Genomic DNA, 23,855 nt, shown 5'->3' with positions numbered 1-23,855 from the left:
ATGCTCGTACTAAAAAAGATGGCGAATGGTAGTTTTTAAGGACCAGGAGTACAAACGAGAAATCCCCTGACTCAGCAATATCCACGCTCGATACTTCTGACGATGATTTATCATTCATTTCACAGTGCATATGTCATTCCTTTCCCGTGTATATCTCCAAACTTTGTCGATGATCAATACCGTAAGACCACCAAAGTTCGGATGCTAGAATCGCAGCCTCTGATTTCTCGCCTCTTCATATACCGTAAATGAACGAGTCATAATTTCTTCAGAATATAGCCACGATAGAACCCGCCAATCTTTGATTCATGGGCAATGATTGAAGACCTCTGTGTCACGGGCATCTCCTTCTTCCGTCTGCAATCTGCAAGGAGCAAAAACAATATGATTAGAACATGTTATCCTTAAATTCAATTGTGACGGAAGTTGCCGTTTATCTAATTTGGAAAATATTTGAGGCATCTGTATGATCAAGGATTGCTATAGACAACAGTATCAAGCCTGGAAGGATCCGACAACCAAAGGTCACGGGAAGCTCTTTATTCTTTACGCAGGTTGATCTGACTCTTGAGTATGAATAATCTAAGTAACTTCATATCACTCATGCCGGCAATACTCATCACACATCTTGCCGATTGATCACGGCAATTCACAAGAATCCTGTAGTCATGGATTGTTATGTGCTCTGCAACATGAGACGGAACTCAAAAGGAATATTAAGTGAAGACATGCTTTAGGTTAGGCGGCCTGTGAGGAATAACCTCTGTAGTATCACTTTACTCCATCACTGGGCACCATAAAATGATTGTTATTGGAGAGATTTGACAAGTCAGTTGCATTTTCAGGTCCATATGCCCCTTGCTTCTTAAAATATTATCGAAGTACTAGCTGCTTGAATAAAATCAGATTAAAGCTTCTCCATATTTAGAATACAATTCTCAACTGTTCCATTCTTGCTCTGTCTCCAATTTTCATGTATATGAAATGATCCACTGTGTGCCCATAAAACTTCGTTGATCGTTCTCAGAGAAGTAATTTTTTCTCTGATCTCTTATTTATCGCTCATTCCTCAGGCTTTCATTGGTGTGATGTAAATAACCTTCATGTCTGGTTAAATATTGAAAAAGAATGAAGCATTGTCAATTGTCTTCCTACTTCCAGTTGGTGCTCACATTCTTGTTTGTGTGGTACAGAATACGAAAAGCCTGAACTTAAATTGGATTGGAATGCGAGAAGTTGTATAATTCCTCGTAATTATGATTGCCAAGAGCAGAAACAGGAAGGGGCCTGAAATCAAGAGGTTTCAGTAGAGTATATAACTCTGGTAAAATCAATCTTGAAATGAGACCGTATAAAAGACATCTGCCTGCAGCCCACTGTCTGAGACTCCTTATATATAATAATGTAGAAGACGAGCGTCGAATATACGTATTGTGAATGTAAGCTTCAGCTCTTGCCATCTTTCTAACAAAATGAACAGTTCTGAATAATAGATGTGATCATTTTCCCAATTCTCAACCAGGATCAACCTGTGCTGAACAGCTCCATGCAAAGTCTGGAGCTATTATTATTAGTTCAATCTGTAAAACACTTCATGATTCAATCTCTTTCATTGCTGTAGCTATCTTAAATATATCTTCATCACATAAAGATGATTGCCAGTCGAATGTTGCCTTAATCCCGGCACATGACCAGAATTCTTCTTCTGAATGCAAACTCTGTAATTTACTGGAATGATATTCTTTCAAAAATTCTCATAATTGGTTGCCATTTTATTTGAGACTCCTTTTTCGGTGCAACAAAATAACTTCCATGTGACACCTTCCTGTAACTGTTTGTAAAATTCTGATTTAATGTCTGTACACTACCAATCTTGTACATGAAATCTGTTCTATATATTCTCATCCAATCAGCTATTATTATGATAGCAATCATATCACAAGAATGACTGTAGTCATCCTTATAAAGTGCTCATGAGGTCCTCATATACCTTCTCTATAATAATCATAATATTGTTATCTTGCATCCAACTAATGACCATCAATCTTCAATATCTCTTCACAAATGGAGACTCTAAATTTTGTAGAAATCTAGGCTCCATCAAGACCTTCATCCACTGCAACATAACATTGTTTCCTTTCCTTTTCCTTTAAATCTTCTGATCTTTTCTTTCTTCTCACCATTACAACACCTAGCAGCAATATGTCTTATCTTGTTGTATGAGAAACATTTTTTAAGGTAACTTCCCTATGTACTTACCAATACCTCTAGGCAATCTCTTTGCAAGTAATGCTTTAAGTTCCTCTTGCTTTCTTTCTTCTTTCAAAATAGATTCAAGTTCTCCGGAATAACTTGACATACTGACTGATTCATGACTTATCTATTTACCCTTCTTTACCGGAACCATAGACAAGGAGGCTTTTGAAAGATGCTTCATGTCTAGGAGTATTATTGTCATAGTTACTCAATTCAAAAGCAGTAATCTTACCAATCAATCCATTAATACAGACAATATCTATTGTTCTCAACTCATGAATGACAGAAACCCTAATGGCATAAATAGTTAGTAAGGTTCTCAACATTATACTTAACGCATCCTCTTCTTCAATGCTACCACCAATACTTTTGATAAAACCAGCTACTTCCTTTATCCTTTGACTATATTGAGCAATGTTCTCACCTTCAACCATTTTCATTTCATAGTATTTGCCCTTCAGACTGTCTACCCTGGCTTTTTGCACATGTTTGTCTCCACCAAAGATTAGTTTCAGATTTTCCTAAACCTCACAAGCAGTCTCTAGTCCATGTATATCAATATATTTAATGTCAGATAGAGTACTTACTATAGCTTCCAATGCTTGCATATTCTCCTATTGCTCCTTCAATTGATCTACAGTAAGAGTCCCGACATGAACTACATATTTAGTTTCAACATAAATTCCAGAACTATTGCCCCGTACCCTTTAGATAATCTTCATCCGGTCGCTCCATAAGGTGTAGTCTCTTGTGAACTTAGGACCTTCTTTCTTCATCACTAGATCGTTTCCCCAAGTTGTTAAGCATATCACAACGAGGACCAAATCTCCAATACCAATTGCTAGTATTATACAGTCAAAGATTACTTCGGGGTGGGGGGAAGGGGAATGAATCAGTAATCTACCAAGTCCAAACTTTTCATTAACCATTCATCACCATTAAACTTGCGCAATAATAAACAATGAAAGAAATGAAACCATCCAAACATGCAACACAAGCACCAATATTTTTATAGTGGAAACCTTTGGTTAGAGGGAAAAACCATAGTGGGAATTAGTACCCACAATTACTTGCACTCTTCTAAAGCATGCCCTATTAAAGGCTTAGCCCTGTTAAAGCTTTACAATGCCCTATTAGGAGTCACTCGGTTAAGGGATTTACCTCTAGCCCTAATAGGAGCTTTACCTTGTTAGGAGCAACCTAATTAAGAGATTTTCTTGGAGAACATGTTAGGATTCAACAAGTGATACTGATCTAAGAACAGAACTTCTCTTTTTCCAGTACAGATTCAATTAAGCTCAATCACTACTTCTCTTGTAGATTATCCACACCCTTTTCTCAACCCCACCCTGGCATCCACAATCTACAACTTTGTAATTCATCAAATTGATTATAAATACATTTTCACTAGCTAGCAACCACCACCTTAAACAAAACGTATTATATTTGAATTTCATCTTCGCGTTTCAACCTAGTCCACCAAAACGTACTACCAAACAATAAAAATGCATTTAAAACTCCATGTTGGCCTCCACATTCATTTGCACATTCCAACACGCTTACATAAGCTTGATAAATTTGATTACCTTGATCAATGCGAAATCAACTCATCATCATACATCCAATCTGCCACTTCATTATGACACCTGGATCACAAAAAGATTCACCGCATCATCATTGAATGAGGATCTAACACCAATTGTTTCAAGTACTTTGCCATCTTGTACAGAACAAACTTTTGGTCATTGAAACTTTGCCTTTCAGTACTCCAATCATCTTGAGATTGTAACAGCAATCTCATAGCTCAGTCAAGATAAATTGGACTAATCTGCAACACCAGAATCCACATTAATTTGATTAACCAATCAAATCATTCATCCTCTGTCATTGTTTTCTCTTTGGGTTCATCTATTAACCTTCAATCAATCATAACTCTCTCCAGACATGCTGTGAACCTTTGCGAACCAACATACATCACAAACCAACATCACTAAGTCTCCCATAAGAACTGCACACTCCATTTCCTTCTGCAACACTAGATTCAACTACTCAAACACTTATCAGCTCATCTGGAACGCTGGCAACCATCACAATACTAAGTTGACATCATTGACAACACAATAACTGATCTTCTTCTCATCAAACCTGTACCACAATACTCTCAACAATCTCTGCATCATTAATACCAATAGAAACTTGGGGTAACACTGCATTATACTCTTCTTGAGTAATTTTATCTTAGCTCAGTCAAGATAATTTGGACTAATCAGCAACACCAAAATCCACATAAATTTGATGAACCAATCAAATCATTCATCCTCCATCACTGTTTGTTCTTTTGGTTCATCTGTTAACCTTCAATCGATAACTCTCTTACACACTTGAGGAACGAGGAGATTACAGTGCTTCTACAAAAGCCTCTCACTTAGGGGAGTTGGCCTTTTCCTTGGTTGCACATCTTGAACACTATTCTTTCCTTTTCCACAGTTTGCCATGTTTGGTGGATTTTCTTCTGCTCCAATCTCTGATGATTCCCTACCATTTGTGGACGTTTATCGCCCATCAAGCCATAGTTCAAGAGGACATTCTTTGCTTTCAATGTGCAGACCTAATGTCCAATCTATCACCTTGTGAGTTTTGTGACTAGCCCGCATAACATATCACAGTCTATTTCTTCAGGCCCATTGCAATTGGGCGGCCAGATGGATTTATTTCTCTTTTTCTCGAACTCAAGTTGAACCACGTTCGAATCCTCTTCCACTTGCTTTGGCACAATAAGGATTCTACATATTCTAATCATTCTAAGTGCTCTCCAAGAATATATTCTCTTCCTAACTTCTTAATCATCTTTGGCATTGGCCAAATAGAGTCTTCAAGATGCATCTTATGTTTGTATTATTTGCCTACCACCATCCTTATTCTATCATCAAAATCTGATCTTATTGTATGAAATGATAGAAGGTAGAACTACTACTCCTCTATCGGTAATGATGGACACGCTTCATTAAAAATTCCCATGATGATTGATGGGAATTCAGTTCCACCTTTCCTCTTCTTATGGATTTTATCATATGTTGTCAACTACTTTCCGACTTCCAACTATACCATTTTGTTAGTCAGATAACTTGGAAGCCTATATGAATGAGAGGAGAAACCTTGAAGTCAGATGTAAGAAAATGTTGGGAATTGGATGAACCACAAGCTTTACTTTTCTACCAACTTCCTTGATTCTTGTGATAACTTCATGCAAAACTCGCCCTGAAGAGGCTTGACAATATGCATGGCAAAGGCGTCACTAAATCTCAAGAAATTAGCCATATTATACATGTGCAGTTGAGGATAGCATTCGTACACCCTTAATTGGTTTGGACCATATCCTACGACTCCCCTACATCTCAATCCTTCATATCTGATTGATTGTCCTAGCTAAAATGTACACAACATAGGACCTTGTATAAAAAGACTTGAAATGCTCTAAAAACATAAATTGTTTATCTAGGTTGTCATTGATCATTCTTGAATAGTCCATAGCCTTGACTACATCTATCACTTCTTTAAATGAAATAGAACCATGGTTCAAAGAGCCATGATTGTGGACATCTAAGGATTCTACTTAGTAACATTACACAGTTTTTGTAGTCATGTTTGAAGTCCATCCCAACAAATTGCTTGGGCATTTTGAAATAATAGAGCTTGGACGTTTGCAGACATTTGCGATTGATGAATTATGCACAACTATCAGCTCCATCATATAGATTCTTAACGATCTCTCCTTTGTTTTGTACATCATGAACTGATAAGTTGGAATTCCAAAAGCTTCAGCAATTGCTTTAGGAGTGAAATTCAAAAACAGCTTGCCCTCTGGAGCTTGAACTACCCTCTACTCTGAATTATATTACTTTGGGCATTCCAAGATCAACACTAGGTGCCAAATAGCACAAAAGAAACCAAACACCACCATAATTCCACTAGTGGTCATCTTCTTAGTAAGGAACAATGGAGGATGCCTTGCATGGCCATACATTCTTCTATTAAATTCATCCAAGTTGAGACCTCCTAAGTAGTGTCGCCAACTTCTTTCCACTTTAAAATAATCCTTGATTCTAGAAGAAATCCCTTGAGTTCACTCTTGATGAGAGACTTCCTTAACAAGCTTGTCCTCTTGATTTTGCCATTTACTCTAATCTTGGATGGAATTCTTTGTTTTGCTGTGTGAGAAATGAAATGAAACCCTCCATTATATAGAGAATTCATTCACCAACTACTAAGTTGGCACTAGACTAATTTTAGTAACTTCATTAATGCTTTCCAAGATATCTCTCAAGTTTCTATTGCAAGGAGAAATCTAACTTGTTGCTAGGAAATCATTAGTTCTCTAAATGCTATGTGTCATGCCACCATTTATACCAATTTGGGCATTTTTTATTTGTTTCCTTACCATTCAATATTGGGCACGAATCAAATATGAGGGTGGATTTTTCCGTAGCACTTAGCCAAATTCCTTATTTTATTCAATCTTGGTCTTGCGCACACATTCGATAAGGTGGAATTCTATACTTAGGTGGATTTTTACCACCCCTTGCAATCTATAACTTGGGCGCAAATGAGACATGGGGATGGATTTTGAGTCATGGAAAGAATTACTTCCATTTAGTAAAATAGCACTCTCATTTGAGCATTGAAGGTGATTTTTGCCTTTTTGAAACATTCCTTGCTCTTAGAGAATCAATCCTCGCGAGGGCTCTTAGAGCTTGGGGGAGAATTTTTTAACACAACCATGTTTAACATCTCCATGTCCTATCAAATATGGGTGTATATTAGAGGGTGCTAAGGATTTCCTCCATACTTGGTAAAAGTTCGGATTTTGATGCCACCTTGGGAGCAAATGAGGCAAGGAGAAGGATTTTTCAAATTTAAAGAACTCCTTGCACTCTAGGAATTTCCCCTCTTGGGTACAAATGAGGCACAAAGAAGGATCTTTGGAGTTCTAGAAGAATCCTTGGCAATAATGAATCTCCTCCCTTGCGCGCTAATTTGGGATGGAGAATGAATTTCTCCAAAGTGAAATTTCAACATTTTTCGTGCCCTTTCCTTATCCAGATTAGATAGAAGATCAAATGTTTGAAGTTTTTTTTTTCATGTTTTTAAAAAGTTTGTCTTTTTAATTGGCCTTTTCAGAGGTCTTTTGCTCAAAATTTCAAGTCGAAACTTTCATCGGTCCCTAAAACTGGGCAGCTATAGGCTCTCTGTTTTAAGGACTGAAATTAGACTTTTAGATCTTCTTTCCAACAGTGTTAGCGGTTTTGAATTCCGAGCTCTGGGGACAAGTTGGGGTAATTAGACACCTAGTTTTGAATAGTTTTAGTTTAATTTTGTTGTTTTTATTATAGCCACTTAAACATTTCAAATTCATGGCTATGGTGATTGTTGATATTCCATCATTGTATATATTCTTTCAGTTTCAATTAATAAGATGGCTTTTGGTTTGCATACAACTCTTTCAATTTTTGCAAGATTTTCCAGAACTTAAACATTAGTATCGCAAGTATTTGATTCACCAAATATCGTGTTTGCAGCCCACTTCTTAAATTCAGATCATTTCCTCTTTTGGGCACTTCTTGAAAAGGATCAAGGATTTTCTCAAATTTAGTAAAATTTGATCAATTGCCTTAAACTTGAAACCTTCTTCTTATTCATCTAACAATGCTCATTAGTTGCCAAAAATAGACAATAGAAAAAGTAAGTTTGTCTAAACACAAAATTAGACCAAACTAGGAGATGGTGAAACTTCTAAAAATAAACAATGTTAAAACTGGTATATTCTTCCAAACTCAAAATTAGGCCAATTAGGACACAACCTAACTTACTCAAATAGAAATTTCCAAAAATAGTAAGTTCATCAAACCACTCAAATTGTCTAGCATTCCCTATTGAAATATCAATTACCTTTTCATAGTTGGTCAATTTACTATCCTCGCAAGACTTCCTTTAACAGAGCCAGAGGCAAATGATACTTCATTACAACGCTCAATCAAAACACAAGAACCTCAAAAAACTATGCCAAAACTACAAGTAAACACAATGGGGCAATGTGTGAAAAGGTCACGAATTCCAAATACCTTTTCTACAATCTTCCATTTTTTATCACACCATCTACAAGATAAAGTCAACAAGTCAAGTTTCAAGTGAATTGAGTGCCTCTGTACTTCTAAGATTGAATAGAATAAATCATTTTTTCCTTCCTGTAATCAAATTGTCTAGAAATATTCCAATAACTAATTTGTAGGTAAAATGGTGAAGTGTCATTCCATTTAAATGTTTTAGAACTTGGATCGGGGATTAATGCTGAAAGGAATATGTAGATTGAGAACTTTAGTCTTACTAAAACTCATTACAATATGATTGAGAAAAAATTTGGAAGGATAACTTTGGTAACTTTGAACTGAGTATAGTGTTAGATGACAAAATAACAATTGTAAACTACTAAAATTGAATGATTTTCCTTGGGCCCAGCATTTCTCAAACTTTGTAAGTTGAAACACTAAATTCTACTAATACATCTACTTGTTTTGCTTTAACCACAAATTTGGAAAGCAATATTTATCGTAGGATCCCAATCCCCAATGTTCTAGCAGTTTATTTTCATTGATCTAGAAATTTGGCATTAGTCATCTGTAACTTAGGGCATCCATCCATAGTTCTTATCTCTTGTTCCTATTAAGACCTGTGAGCAAGTTTGGATATCCAAATTTGGATTATTTTTCTACCAATTTATTGATATTAGATCATCAAGTGCATCTTTGGAGCCTCGAACTCTTTTTCTTTTTCTTTTTAACAAAGAATTGAGATTTAGTCTCCAATAACATAAGCTGAGCTAGGATGAGATCATTGTGAGGATCCAAGACATTTTTTGTTTTATTGAAGATATTACTGCAAATAATTCCTAAGCTACCAAGTTTGGCAATGGGATCCTGGATGTGGGGCCCAAGTTCAAGTTAGGTCCCAATTTTTGACAAGTCCGAATAAAAGTTTGAGGTTTTAGGCAATAGAGCCCTGTAAGTGGTCAAAAGCCAAGGCCTTGTGGTGGTCATCAGTTTGTTGCTTGCAAACTACACCTTGGGTGCAAATGAGAAATGGGGAGAGATTTTGAGTCTTAGAAAGAATTCCTTCCACATAGTGAAATAGCACTCTTATGCACATTTGAGCATTGACGGTGATTCTTGCATTTTTGAAGAATTCGTTGCTCTTAGAGAATCAATGCTCACAAGAGCTCTTAGAGCTTGGCGGAGAAATTTTTTAATACAGCCATGTTTAACATCTCCATGTCCTATCAAATGGGGGTACATATTAGAGGGTGATAAGGATTTTCTCTGAAGTGAAACTTTGGGTTTTGATGAGACCTTGGGCACAAATGGGGCAATTAGAAGGGTTTTTCAAATTTGAAGAATTCCTTGCACTCTAGGAATTCCCCCTCTTGGGCACAAATGGGACATAGCGAAGGATTTTTGGAGCTATAGAAAAAAACTTAGTGATGGTGAATCTCCTCCCTTGGGTGCTAATTTGGGATAGAGAAGGAATTTCTCCAAAGTGAAATTTCATCGGTGTTCATGCCCTTTCCTCTTTTGGGCACTTCTTGAAAAGGACCAAGGATTTTCTCAAACTTAATGAAATTTATATCAATTGCCTTAACTCATTCCTCCTAAATTAGAACTTGATACCCTCTAACTGTGCTCATTAGTTACCAAAAATAGACTTAATAAATATAGTAAGTTTGTTTTAACACAAGATTAGGCCAAACCAAGACCCGGTGAAATAAAAATAAACAATGCTAAAAATGGTATGTTTTTCCAAACTCAAATTAGGCCAATTCGGACACAATGTAACTTACTACAATACAAATTTCCAACAGTAGTAATTTCATTAAAACACTCAATTTCTTTGCAATTTCCTTTTCATGCTTGGCAAAATTAACTATAACTCACAAGACTTCCTTTTACAAAGCTAAAGGGAGAAAAACCACAAAAAAATATGCCAAAACTACCAAGAGTAAACCGTCAAGTGGGTGACAAATGTAGGGGGTCCCATTTGCAATGGAGTGCTGTGTGAAAAGGTCATAACATGTTCTGAACACCTTTTCCACAATCTTCTATTTTTTATCACACCATCTACAAGGTGAAGTCAAGTTTCACGCGAATTGAGTGCCTCTGTAGTTAAAGATTGAATATAATGTGTCATTCTTTCCTTCTCGTAATTAAATAGTCTAGAAATCTCCCACACACTTATTTCTAGATAAAATGGAGTGCCATTTTACAAGAATGTTCAGAACCTGGATCGTGGGATTATTACTGAAAGGCATATGTAGATTATGAACTTTAGTCATACTAAAACTCATGGAAACACAATTGAGAAGAAATTCAGAGGGATAACTTTGGCAACTTTGAATTGAGTGTATTGTGAGATCACAAAATAACAATTTTGAACTGCTAACATCGAATGATTTTCCTTGGGCCCAACATTTCTCAAACTTTGTGAGTTGCGACACTTTTTCATAAATTCTAGTAGGAGAGGTATACAGACTTGTTTTGCTTTGGCAACAAATTTGGAAAGAAAAATTTATCATAAGATCCCAATCCCCAATGTTCTAGCAGATTATTTTCATTGATCCAGAGATTTAGCATTAGTCATCCGTGACTGAGGGTATCCATCTATAGTTCTTATTTTTCATAAATTCTAGGAGGGGTATACAGACTTGTTTTGCTTTGGCAACAAATTTGGAAAGAAAAATTTATCATAGGATCCCAATCCCCAATGTTCTAGCAGATTATTTTCATTGATCCAGAGATTTAGCATTATTCATCCATGACTGAGGGTATCCATCTATAGTTCTTATCTCTTGTTCCAATTGAGACCTGAGCAAGTTTGGAAATCCAAATTTGGATTGTTTTTTTACCAATTTATTGATATTAGATCTATTGAGGCCTGAAATTTGCACCCTACTGAACTCATAGAAATGAACTGAAAATTTCAGTCAACATTGAATCACTCATAGGTGGTGGGCTTTTCCTATTAAGTTGAGTGAATCTTTAGGTTATGGGCCGGCTCCTTATGATAATCACCTAAGCTCTGAATATTGAAACAACTAGACTTGATGGGAAAAGGGGAAGAGATGTAGAGAGAAAACCTTTAAAATCTAAACCTAGCTAATAGGTCATACACCAAAAACTTATGAATATTGAACATATAACTGATAATAACTGGTAAGATCCTCCTTATAGACAAACACTTCAATCCTATACGAGTCTGCACAAATGTTTCATAATAAGGTCCTAATAATGAGAGTTAAGGAAAATAAAGACATTCACATAACTATCTCAAAGCAGAAGATAAGATAAGATAAGATAATGATATTAATGTCCAAAAAGAGACCAAGGGTCTAAGGAATTGAAAGATACAACAGTATAGTAAAGAAAAGTAACTAGCAGGAGCATCCAACGGTGACTGGAAAAAAAGCACTGCAAAAGGGAAAAAAACAAACAAAAGAAAAAGAGGACCATCAGTCCTGTTTTGGTACAAAGAAATCCCGTATAGAGGGATAAGGACTAGGACGAGCAAGGGTCTGGGTCCGGCTCCACCTCTGCCTCTGCCTCTGCATAACTAAGGAGGTAGGGTGCTATTGACTAAGGAACCCAAGCCAAGGTCTGACCGATCTGGTGTGTCCGGAGACAAGAAGGTGGGGTCATTTCCTACTCCCGGAAGTGGGCGTGGATGGAAAGAAGTTCATGATGAGCTGAATTGAGGCCTAGCTCTAAGAGAACTGGAGCTGTAAGGTGTGATCTCTGAGCTAGGAGGCCTCCCGGAGATAGAGTGCCACGCACCTCTGGTCAGAATAACTAGAAAATGCCGAGAGGGATCTGCAGTCTCTGAATAGGTAGTGGAATCTACCTCTAATCTCCTAGTAAATAGAACACCTAAAGATAAAATGGGTCTCCATTTCCGTTTCTGATAAAGTGCAAAGGCGGCACAGTCATTCCTCTCTAGTCAAGTGGTGATTGGTCTGGCAACTAAGTACCAAGGCGATGTGAAGGGCATGACACCAATGGCGGCTCAAATATGAAGGGCGAACAATGATACCATCCTAGATCCCCAAAAAATACTCTAAGTAGAAGGCCATCCGAGGGTGTAAATCGTCGGGAGGGTTGATCTAGGTCATGGAGATGTATTGCCTGTAAATGTCAAGTCTAACATTTCTGTTCAGCTCCTGTCGTGAGGGGAGGAGGTAGGTGGGAGCATCCAACGAGAACTAGCATGGCGGAAGATGGTGGTCTAGGTATACCAAGAGCGAGCCCTAGTCATTCCTATCAAGCTAGCTATGTCTTGTGAGGAGTAGTAAGCAAGGAATGAGTATTTGTGTCAGCCCTCAGAGAGTCCGCGAAGCCTTTGAGGTGGTGAATGAACCAAATCAGGTCAAAAATGGCGCTGAGCCAAAAAGGATGAGCTCCAAACTCAGCCAGAACAATGTTGTGTGGAGTGAAACAGTGGCAACGGATGATCCGACAGAGGAGCATTGTTTGTACCTGCTCGATCAGGGCCTAGTCAGAGTCAAGAAGAGATGGACCCCAAACTACTGCCCTATAGAGAAATGTGGGCCTGATCAGAGAGTCCATGAGAGAGAGCTTGGACTTAGTGTCCTAGAAGTGGTTCCAGAAGCATTGTCTCTCAAGGAGGGCAAGGGAGCCCATGCCCTTAGCCACTCTAGGAAGGTGGACCTATCTCATGCTGAAACGGAGGCCGGAGACCTTGACCCCCAGATAAGTGTAGGAAGAGACAATCTCAATCTGCTAACCTAGAAGTTGAAGTGAAGATGTGAAGTCTTTAAACACTTGAAGACCATGACCCGAGTCTTGCTAAAGTTCATTGTCAACTGGCACTAATCACAAAACAAAGCAAATCCATCAATAATCCTCTGAAGCCCCTCAAGAGAGGAGGCCAGGAGGACCGCATCATCTGTGAACATTAGAATGGAGATAAGAACCTAGTGCAAATAACAACTATCGTCAAGGAGTGAAGCCTCACGGAGGAAAGACTCAAGCTCATTAATATAGATGTCGAATATGGTAGGGGAGAGTGGACAGCCCTACTTCACCCCGATAGTGTTGTGTATTGGGTCCAAAAATCCCTCCGGAGTCCTAAATTTGGCAACCTCTGTCTCATAGAGTCTCATGATCATTGTCACAAGAATATCTAGAGTGCCAATATCTCTAAGTCTCTGAAAGAGAGCTCCCCCAGATACTGAGTCAAACACCTTATGAAAGTCTACAAAACAACTAATAGACTTTCGCAGAACGGTGACGGGCCTCAATGATAGCCCTTAAAGTCAAGATATGATCCATGGTCTAGTAGTTTGCTCAGAATCCAACCTATCCATTAGCACGGCATTGACGCCTGTCAATCTGTCTGGTGAGGATAGTGTTCCGCACCGTGGCATAAAGCTTGGCAAAGGTATGCCCAATCATGATGATCTTGTAGTTATCAAGGTTCAAAGCCAGCCCAAATTTATGAATCAAGTAAATCACATGTCTTGACCAAGAAGCAAGGAAACCAGTACAAACCGCCATGTTGAAGAACATTGGTAGAATGGGGCACAGGATCGGAGTACCAAGCTTCAAAATCTCGGCCTGAAAACCATCTTCATCAGCCGCTCTGCTACATCTCGTGAGTCTAATGGCCTCCCCAACCAAGGAGGAAGTAAAGAGGTGGTAGTGGGCGGGGGAAGTGGGGTAGCTGGGAGGTTGGCTAGGGATATCCTAGAGGATGGAGGCATGCAAAACCAAGGCGTGCCAATCCAGGGTGGAAGGCGAGGGAGGATGGCAGGGGAACAAAGTATGCCAAAAGGACTTCAAATCACTAGAGAGTGTATCGCAGAAGGATCGACACTGAGAAGCAATAAACACACGCTTCTTGAAGCAGATAAGGCGATGGTATGAGGAGCGCAGCTATGTGTATAAGGGGGAGTGGACAACGAAGGAGGTGCACAAGGAACAATGGAAGGACTTACACTCAACGTCAAACCAGAGATTCATCGAGCAAGATTTACGGCTAGTATGGTCGAGGGGGGAAGGAGGTGCAGTGGGGGATGGAGAAGAGGGTGTATTCCCATTACCACCAGCAACCATGTCAAAAAAGGGTGAGACTTAGGAGGGATTAGTGAAGTGATCCGAGGGGAGCAACCATCTAAGGTGGAGGGTGAAGAGGTAGTCGTCGCCATCAATGAAGCCGAAGGTAATACGAGAGCATCAGGATAAGGGTGGGGGGTGGAGATGGGGTATGGGTGGGGGGTGAAGCTAATACAAAGGCTAATGATAGATTGATCAGGCCAGGGGGGCGAGTAATGGTGAAGCTGGTGATTGAAGGATTAACAAAAGCAGGTGCAAGGACATAGTCCACCACACTCATGCCACCGCAATGGGGTCAACAGGTAAAGGACTCTGAACCCGAAAAGCAAGAGAGTCCATTCACGATCAGTAGGTCAGAAGACTCGCAGAACTGGAGGAGATGGCAACCATAACCCGAGAGAGGCCCTAGATTGTCAGAAGAGTGGTGTTAAAAACCCATGTTAGTCGGATCCAACTCCCTCGCGCAAATCAAGTCAGTAACAGAATCGTGCTGAGGGGTCTAGAGGTCTTTGGACCGAGCATTAAAGTCCCCCATAATGATGATGTCACCCAAGCTAGAGAACTTTGAGATGAACTCGAGAAGCTCAAAGAAGGGATCACCATCGATAGGGCTATGAATAGCGTATGGTGAGGTGGTCGGTGGGAAGTAGCACACTAAAATGAAGATATCTTTGGGCAGCCTCACGGAATGGCTAACCTAGATCCGGATCCACATGAATCAAGCCGAGGTATTAGAGTGGACAGTTGAAGTAGCACTGAAGAGGTCATCTCCGATCAAACAAGCAACACCACCCGAACACGAACAGCCTCTGAAGCACAAACTCCCCTACAAACAGAGAGCCACCTAAACCCATCAAACCCTAGGAGAGGGTGAACCGGACTCTCATGAGTCTCTATGACAACAAGAATATTTGTCAAACCCACAACATCAGTAAACAAACCCAATAATGACCAAAGAGTGCCATTACCATTCCAATAGTTGACATGGCGGGAGCTAGAGGAGGTACTGCTTCCATGTGACTGCTAGCGGGATCGTCATTTGGCCAGAAGAGCCAGTCTCTAATCCCAACCACTGGGTGGAGAATCACGAATAATAGCTCTAAGGTTACAGATTACCACCCATTTACCAGCACGCCTCGCCTCCACAACCACAATCCTCAAATGTCGCAACTCGGCCACCTATGCTCTCATGAGGTCCTCATCCAAGAAGATCTTCGAGAGAGAAGGAATAGCTTCCTCTTCAAAGGGCCCGCAATCTGTCTGAAGGTGAGGTGAATCTCAGAAAGTGTACCATGCGGTCCCATCCAACATCTATCCAATGAAATATTAGTGATACCGAGCTGGTCAATGATAAAGGACTGTCCAACTGCCACAGGGTCTGTTGTAATTGTACTAAGGCCCCACACTCTGAGGTTAAGCTCACAAGCCCTCCTCCAACGTTCCTTGGTAATCTGTCCCTGGATGATCTTTTCAACACCAACAAGAGGATCCAGTATGGGATTCGCACAGACAAAGGCCCAAGATTTAGCCTTTTCTTCTGTTTCTAAAAGAGTAGTGTGTTTGGTCACAAGATCACACTGTTGTTTTCTGAAAATGTCTAAGTCTCCTAGCTGATCGATGACCATGTCAAAGTGTTTCATGATAACTATTGTTTCAGATAGGAGAGTAACCAAGCAAGCAGAGATGGCAAATGAATTGGATTCGACCTGAAGTTTGACTATTGCAATGGTTTGGGTGAGTTCGAGAACAGTTTCTCTCAAGCTCCAGTTATCTGCTTCAGCCTTCAGTAACCTGTCGAAGAGTCTCTGGTATGTAAGCGAGGATGTTGGACTAATTGTTGTTGGAATCACAAGTCTAGTACATGGGGAAGGCTCGGTAGAACCCATTGGATGCCCGAGTGCTGGTCACAATGGCACAATAAAGTCGCTAAGTGCCCGTGGCAATCATGTAAGGTCTCAGAAATCTGCAAAAGTAGCAGGAGTTGTTACTGTAGGTCAGGTAGGGAACAATGAGCTGATGGAAGTTGGCGAACAGGAAAAAGAGCCTAAGCAATTACAAGGTTGTCACGTGGAAGCCGAAGCAAGAGTGAGTCCAGAATTTGTGTGATGGAAAACTAGCAGAAGAGGAGGGTTGACACGTGGAAGGAGCAAGAGCAAAGTCAATGGCTACGGGGAAGAAATACAATCAAAGTCATGGTTACTGCGGGCAGGCAAGGCAACTGTGGAAGGAGAAAACGCAGCCACCTACTGAGGCATGCAGGCACACTGAGGGGCACCACTAGCTAAGGCGCAAGCAAGGGTTGGGCACCAAAAACAAGCAAGGAGAGAGCAACTGATGAAGAACAATCAAACCCGTACCAGCAAAATACAATGGTCTCGACAATAGAAGGGAGAGAGCAGAGCACAAAACGAAAAAAATGAAAAAACCAACGGATGAGGGCCACACCAAAACAATCAAACCCATGTCACACGAGAGCCAAACCAAAGCCATCATAGGTTGAGTTGCAGGAGTCATCGCGAAGGGGAGTCATCACGGGAGTCATCAACTATTGTTCCTTGCAAACATTAACAAACTATAACCTGCAAACAAAGTACACCCTGCAACTAGATGAGAGATGAGACAAAATAACAAGGAATCCTAAGATTCACTTCCTACTTTATCAATCAAATATTTCACACAACGGAACAAAAAGAAAAAAGGCTAATTTTCAAAAATATTCTAGTCACAAATAATTCAGTCAAAATATATTCAAATCCAGAATGAGTTACAGAAAACACGTCAAAAAATACACTCACGACCAGAAAATATGCCACAAAATTTCTTGTCTGCATAATCCGAACTGCCAAATCAATAGGAGCCCAAAAGACTAAGTTCAAACCCCTTGGGGTCGAATCCATGAAAAAAACCTCCAAAAAGGGAGTCATAACCACCAAAAATGATGACTAACTACCTCATAAACTCCATTAAATCATTATGAAACCCGCGACTCATGTCGAACTGCCCATAGAATGCTCCAACTGGCCATAAAGCCCTCCAAACTGCCTTGGCAAAGTCAAATTCGACCCAAACTAACCCTAGAATTACTCCTTTAATGACAGGTCAAAAAACAAGTCCAAGATACTCTCAAAAACACTCAGAAGCCCTTAAGTGAAACTCAAAGTCTAGCAAAGTATTTTGAAACATAGAAGTAATCCAGTTGACACCATTACATCTTGTGACTTGATCACAACAAAGACCTCTTCTTATGACTCCACTTGAGTCTACATGGCAACCTTCTTGACTAAGACTCCTTCAAGTCTTTTACCTTTTCAAATTTATCAACAATGCATCCCTATTTTAATGTTAATTAATTAATTCATAATTTATCAATTAATATAACACTAATTACAAATTTGAATTTTGAATGCCTTATTAACAACAAAAAGAATTACATGAGTCAAACTATAACTCCACCTTGTGACCAAGTAATAAATTAATACATAGCACATGAAATTGTAACTTCCTAAACCGATTCTAAAATTGAACATATTAATAAGTATAAATCTTATTTCATATACAAACCAAGAACTTGATCTTTTGATCAAAACCAAACAATAAGATACGAATTTCGGCTTCCAAAGAACAAAACTTGGACAAGGAAATGCAACGTGGCATTCACTCATCCCAGAATTAGGAGTATTTGGTGCAGGAAGAAAGAAATAACTAGGGCCAAAGGCACACCCAGCTATCCAATCCACCCTAGAAGAGTCAACACAGCGGAAACACAACAACAAAAGAACAACACCAAGGAGAGAAGGAACAAAATGCTTATTGATTCATCAGATAATCCACATACATGCCCAGTTGTAAGGCCTTTTGGGTTATGACCAAATACAAAATTACAACTTCCAGATTCACGATCCAACTTCAAGTTTGCATTCCCATCCTCTAAGTCTCTCCCCTCTTCCTAAAACTCAATCCTAGACCTCCTTAAATACTTGTGCAGCCATAGGTCAACCTAGCACAAAACTAAATCTTACATTAAATGCATGCATAGCCACAAGTCAGCTCACATCAGATATTAACTACCCATACCAAAATTAAATGTGAGCAAGGTCAGCCCAAACTGGAACCAGACACAAATAACTTGGCAAACGAAGACTTCATGAAATACTGGCACTCGACAACCACATGAGCTCGGCATCCAAAGAGTCACTCGGCATCCTCCACCACTCGGCAACTACGGAGGACTCAGCAACCAAAGGATCACTCGACAACCAAAGGAATCACTCGGCAGCAACTAAGAACTCAGCATCCACTAAATGCTCAGCACCAATTAAGTACTCAGCAACAACATGCAGAATGAAAAAAAGTACAAGATTACAAGTCAACCCAGGATGCTCCTGCATTAGACAACCAAGGTTGGAAGAAATGATTCTCTCGAATCATGCAAGTGTCACAACCTGTGCTAAATCCAACTCAGATTGAGAAATCCATATAGTATCTTCAATTGGTCTATTCTTCCACTTCACTACATACTCATGGTAATCTTTTCCTCTTATACTCTTGCCAACTCTCTGATCCAATATCTATTCAACTTCTTCAATTTGCTTCTTAGGATAATCTTCAAATACAACAACTTCATCATCTGACTCATGATACTTATATAAATCAGCAACATCGAATATAAGAGATATATCCATGTCATCAGGTAACTCAACTTCATAAGCATTACCACTATCAAACTTCTTCAAGATCTTACAAGGTCCAAACATCTTCATCTTCAACTTACTATATGTTCCAACAGGAAATCTTCCTTTCTTCAAATGAATCATCACCTCATCACCAACTTCAAAATGAAGATGTCTTCTACACTTATCAACATTCTCCTTATACTTATGATTACTTTGTTCCAACCTCAACTTCACTTCCTTATGTAAAGACTCCATAAAATCAGCAAATTATTCCTCTGCAGCACTTCTCTTCTCTTCACCAACAACATCCCTCAAATCTGATACTCCTCTAGACTGCATTCCAGTAACAATCTCAAAAGGTGTTTTCGTTGTTCTCCTATTCACAAGAATTATTATATGCAAATTCAACTTGTACCAATACCATCTCCCAATTACTTGGCTTGTCTCCAACTAAATATCTCAACAAATTACCCAAGCTTCTATTCACAACCTCTATCTGTCCATCTGTCTGTAGATGGAATGTAGAACCAAACTTCAACTCAGTACCCATCTTCTTCCACAAAGTCTTCCAAAAATAACCAACAAACTTACTATCTCTATCAAAATTAATACTTCTTGGTAATCCATGCAATCTCACAATCTCTTTGAAAAAAACTTCAGCAACATGCTCAGCGTCTGATGTCTTCTTACAAGGTATGAAATGAGCCATCTTAGAAAATCTATCCACAACAACGAATATAGAATCAATACCCCTACAATATTTTAGGCAATCCAAGAACAAAATCCATACTGATGTCACTCCAAGGTTTCTCAGGAACAACAATAGGTGTTTACAAACCAGTATTTTGACTAACTCCTTTTGTAACTTGACAAACTCCACAACTCTTCACAAATTTCTAAATATCCTTATACATTTGTGGCCAATAATACTTCTCTTTCAGCAAACTCAATCTCTTATCAATTCCAAAATGTCCAGCCAATCCACCACTATGTTTTTCCTTGATCAAATTAACTCTCATTGAACTTCTAGGGATACACAACTGAACTCCTTTAAACAACATACCTTCTTGAATGAAATATTCATCAAACTTACTTATGTGATCTATTAGATTTGGTGCTCTGCACTCTCTCCATGCATCAGAAAAATCAGGGTCAGTATCATACAACTCTTTCATTTCATCAAAACCAAGAACTTCAACCTTCATCTCAGTCAATAAAGAACGTCTTCTGCTCAATGCATCAACAACTCTATTAGTAACTCCACTATTATGCTTAATAACAAATGTGAAACTCTGGAAGTACTCAACCCACTTTATATGTCTCTGATTCAATTTATGTTGACTTCCCAAGTACTGTAAGCTTTATGATCAATATACAACACAAACTCCTTAGGATTCAAATAATGTCTCCACTTCTTCAAAGCTTGAACAATAGCATAAAACTCTTGATCATACACAAAATACTTCCTTTTAGCATCATTCAACTTTTCACTAAAGAAAGCAACAGGCTTACCTTCTTGACTCAATATAGCTCCTATTGCACTACCACTAGCATCATATTCAACTTGAAATACCTTATTGAAATCAGGCAAAGTCTCAAAGTCTCAAAACTCTTATCAACTCCATGCGTCCACAGTCTCAAAACTCTTATCAGCTCCATGCGTCCACTTGAATTCCCTTTTATCTCCCCTCATTGTCTCAGTCATAGCATTACAAACATAACTGAAATTTTTTATAAACTTTCTGTAAAAACTAGCCAAACCATGAAATGATCTTTACGTCACCCACATTCTCAGGTGTAGTTCATTCCAAAATTGCTTTAACCTTCTCAGGATCCATCTTCAAACCATCAGCTGAAATCACAAATCCCAAATATACAATCTCCTCTTGCACAATAGAACACTTTTTTAGATTAATCAACAACTTCTCCTCTTTCAACCTCTGCATTACTTGTCTAACATGCTCAAGATGTTCTTCCTTGGTCTTACTGAATATCAAAATATCATCCAAATAAACAATCACAAACGTACCCAAGAATCTTTTCAGAACTTCATTCATCAACCTCATGAAAGTACAAGATGCATCAGTCAAAACAAAAGGCATAACCAACCATTCGTACAAACCATCTTTTGTCTTGAAAGCAATTTTCCACTCATCACCTTCTCTGATTCTGATCTAATGATAGCCACTCTTCAAATTAATCATGGCAAAATACTTTGCTCCACTCAAACAATCCATTATGTCATTCATCCTCGACATTGGAAACCAATATTTCACTGTGATCTTGTTAATAGCTCTGGAATTAGTCCACATTCTCCATTCTCCATTCTTCTTAGATGCCAATATAGCAAGTACAGCACATGGACTCAAACTTTCTCTAATCAACCCTTTCTACAACAATTCATGCACTCGTCTATTAAGTTCTTTATTCTCTATAGATGTCGATCTATATGGTGCTTTGTTCGGTAAACTAGCTCCAAGAATCAGATCCATACAATGACTTATACTTCTTATTGGAGGTAAACCATCAGGAACATCCTCTGCAACAATATCCTTATATTCATTCAGCAAATTTTCAATTTATGCTGGTATTCGGCTTCCAACAATTTCTACTGTCGCTCGATCATTACCATCTTTTGTTGCTCAGTCATTACTACCAATACTCGATCCTCTAGGAACTATAGCAAAACAAACTTGATTCTTCTTTACTCCCTTTTCAAATCATTTTCCATTAACCATGCAAACTTTTATTGCAGTACAACTAACCTCATTTGGACTTTCAATTAAAGGCAGCAATATTTGTTTCTTCCCATTTACCCAAAGAGTCTATTGATTCACTCTTCCATCATGTATAGCATATCTATCATATTGCCAAGGTCTACCCAATAAAATATGACAACAATCCATAGGCATAATATCACACAAAACTTCATCAAAGTAATGTCCAATCTTGAACTTTACAAGGCATTGCTCACTTATCAATATCTTATGTTCATCTTTGATCTATGAAACATGATAGGGTTTAGGATGCTTTAGCCTCTACAACTGCATCTTGCTAACCAACTCTTCTGATGCCAAATTTGTAGAACTTCCACTATCAATGATCACTTTGCAGCATTTTCCAACCATCTTGCATCTAGTTTTAAAAAGACTTCTTCTAAGGACAGGTTCCTAATCACTTCCCTTATTACATAAGATTCTTCTTACCATTAGATTTTCACCAACCTCAAGTCCACTCAATGAACCCTCATCATCTCCTTGAATCACAACATTTATGTTACCTTGCCTAGTTTCAGAGGATCTACATTCAAAGGATTTATGCCCTTCTTTATCACATATGAAACAATTACCATGAAAACCACCTCTAGAATAACAATTACCTCTTCCTCAGTAAGAACCAGTACCTCCTCAGTAGGGATCACCACCTTTCCACTCAATCTTGCCTTTTTCATCATTCTTCCATTCAAATTTTCCCTACACTTGCCCAAAATTGTCAAATCTGCTACCTTCTCCATAAGATCTACCTCTGCCTCTCTGGAGTCTACCACCTCTACCTCTTTGTCTTTGCTCATGCTTCTTTGTATGCCTTCAATGCATATTGGTATGCTTCTTCCACACTTTCCAATTTCACAAAACTCATTTCATCTTGAATTCTAGATCTCAATCCACTTAGATACCTTGCAATCTTCTCAACATCATCATCCACATGTCCAAATTTGATGTCCAATCCTTCAGTATACTCCTTCACACTCATATCTCTTTGTCTCAAATTTTGCATCTTTCTTAATAAGCTAACTTGGTAATCAGCAGGAAGGAATTTGTTCTTCACTTTGTTTACCATCTTCACCCAAGTTTTGATCTTCTCCTTTCCTCTCCTTTGTCTATCAATTTGAAAATCCTCCCACCACAGTGAGGCGTGACCTTTTAACCTTGTAACTGCAATCTTCACCTTCCTATTATCGAGAGTGTTTTCATACTCAAAGAGCTTCTCCATTTCAGAGATCCAATCCAACACAGCATTGGTGTCCAATTTTCCATCATAAGGAACAACTTTGACAGCAGGCTTTGATTTTTCTCTAGACAATACTCTCAACGACCTTGCTTCATCTTGATCTTCTTCAGGTTTTGGATTAGGGTTTGGTGCTACTGCTTCATCATCAGTTACATTATCAAGATGTGCTCCTCTCCTCTAGGTCGTTTCCACGGCATCTAATGTGGCTGCAATCTACCTCAATGTATCCAATATTGCATTATCAGCATTTCCTTTGCCACGAACCATCTTTACAAATCAGGTTCCTGCAAGATCATAACCCTCTGCAAGTTATAGGTCAAATCCGCAGATCTGCAACCCTACAACCAAATTCTCTTAGGGTTCTACACGATCCAATCACCACAAGGATGAACCTCGAGCTCTGATACCACCTAGTGTAGGGAGAAAAGAATACAACTAGGGCCAAAGGCACACCCAACTATCCAATCCACCCTACAAGAGTCAACACAGCGGAAACACAACAACAAAAGAATAGCACCAAGGAGAGAAGGAACAAAATGCTTATTAATTTGTCAGATAATCCACATACATGCCCAGCTGTAAGACCTTCTAGGTTATGGCCAAATACAAAATTACAACTTTCAGATTCATGATCGAACTTCAAGTTTGCATTCCCATCCTCTAAGTCTCTCTCCCCTCTTCCTAAAACTCAATCCTATACCTCCTTAAATACTTGTGTGGCCACAAGTCGACCTATCACAAA

At 38.9% G+C, this 23,855-nt stretch overlaps 1 protein-coding gene and 1 long non-coding RNA gene across 5 annotated transcripts in view; one reads left to right on the top strand and one right to left on the bottom strand.

Moving 5' to 3' along the window:
- Nucleotides 1-23,855, bottom strand: part of LOC149535036 (putative serine/threonine-protein kinase At1g54610) — a 147,118-nt gene that overhangs the window by 96,634 nt on the left and 26,629 nt on the right. The window lies entirely within an intron of this gene.
- LOC149535037 (uncharacterized) overlaps nt 1-23,855 on the top strand; it is a 75,208-nt gene that overhangs the window by 48,397 nt on the left and 2,956 nt on the right. The window lies entirely within an intron of this gene.

The sequence above is a fragment of the Cupressus sempervirens genome, chromosome 10 (genome assembly GCF_028749045.1).
Source record: "Cupressus sempervirens isolate cs-2001-9-10 chromosome 10, ASM2874904v1, whole genome shotgun sequence".
Lineage (NCBI taxonomy): Eukaryota > Viridiplantae > Streptophyta > Pinopsida > Cupressales > Cupressaceae > Cupressus > Cupressus sempervirens.
Note: the sequence above shows the minus strand (reverse complement) of the source record. Positions and strands in the feature narration are given on the sequence as shown.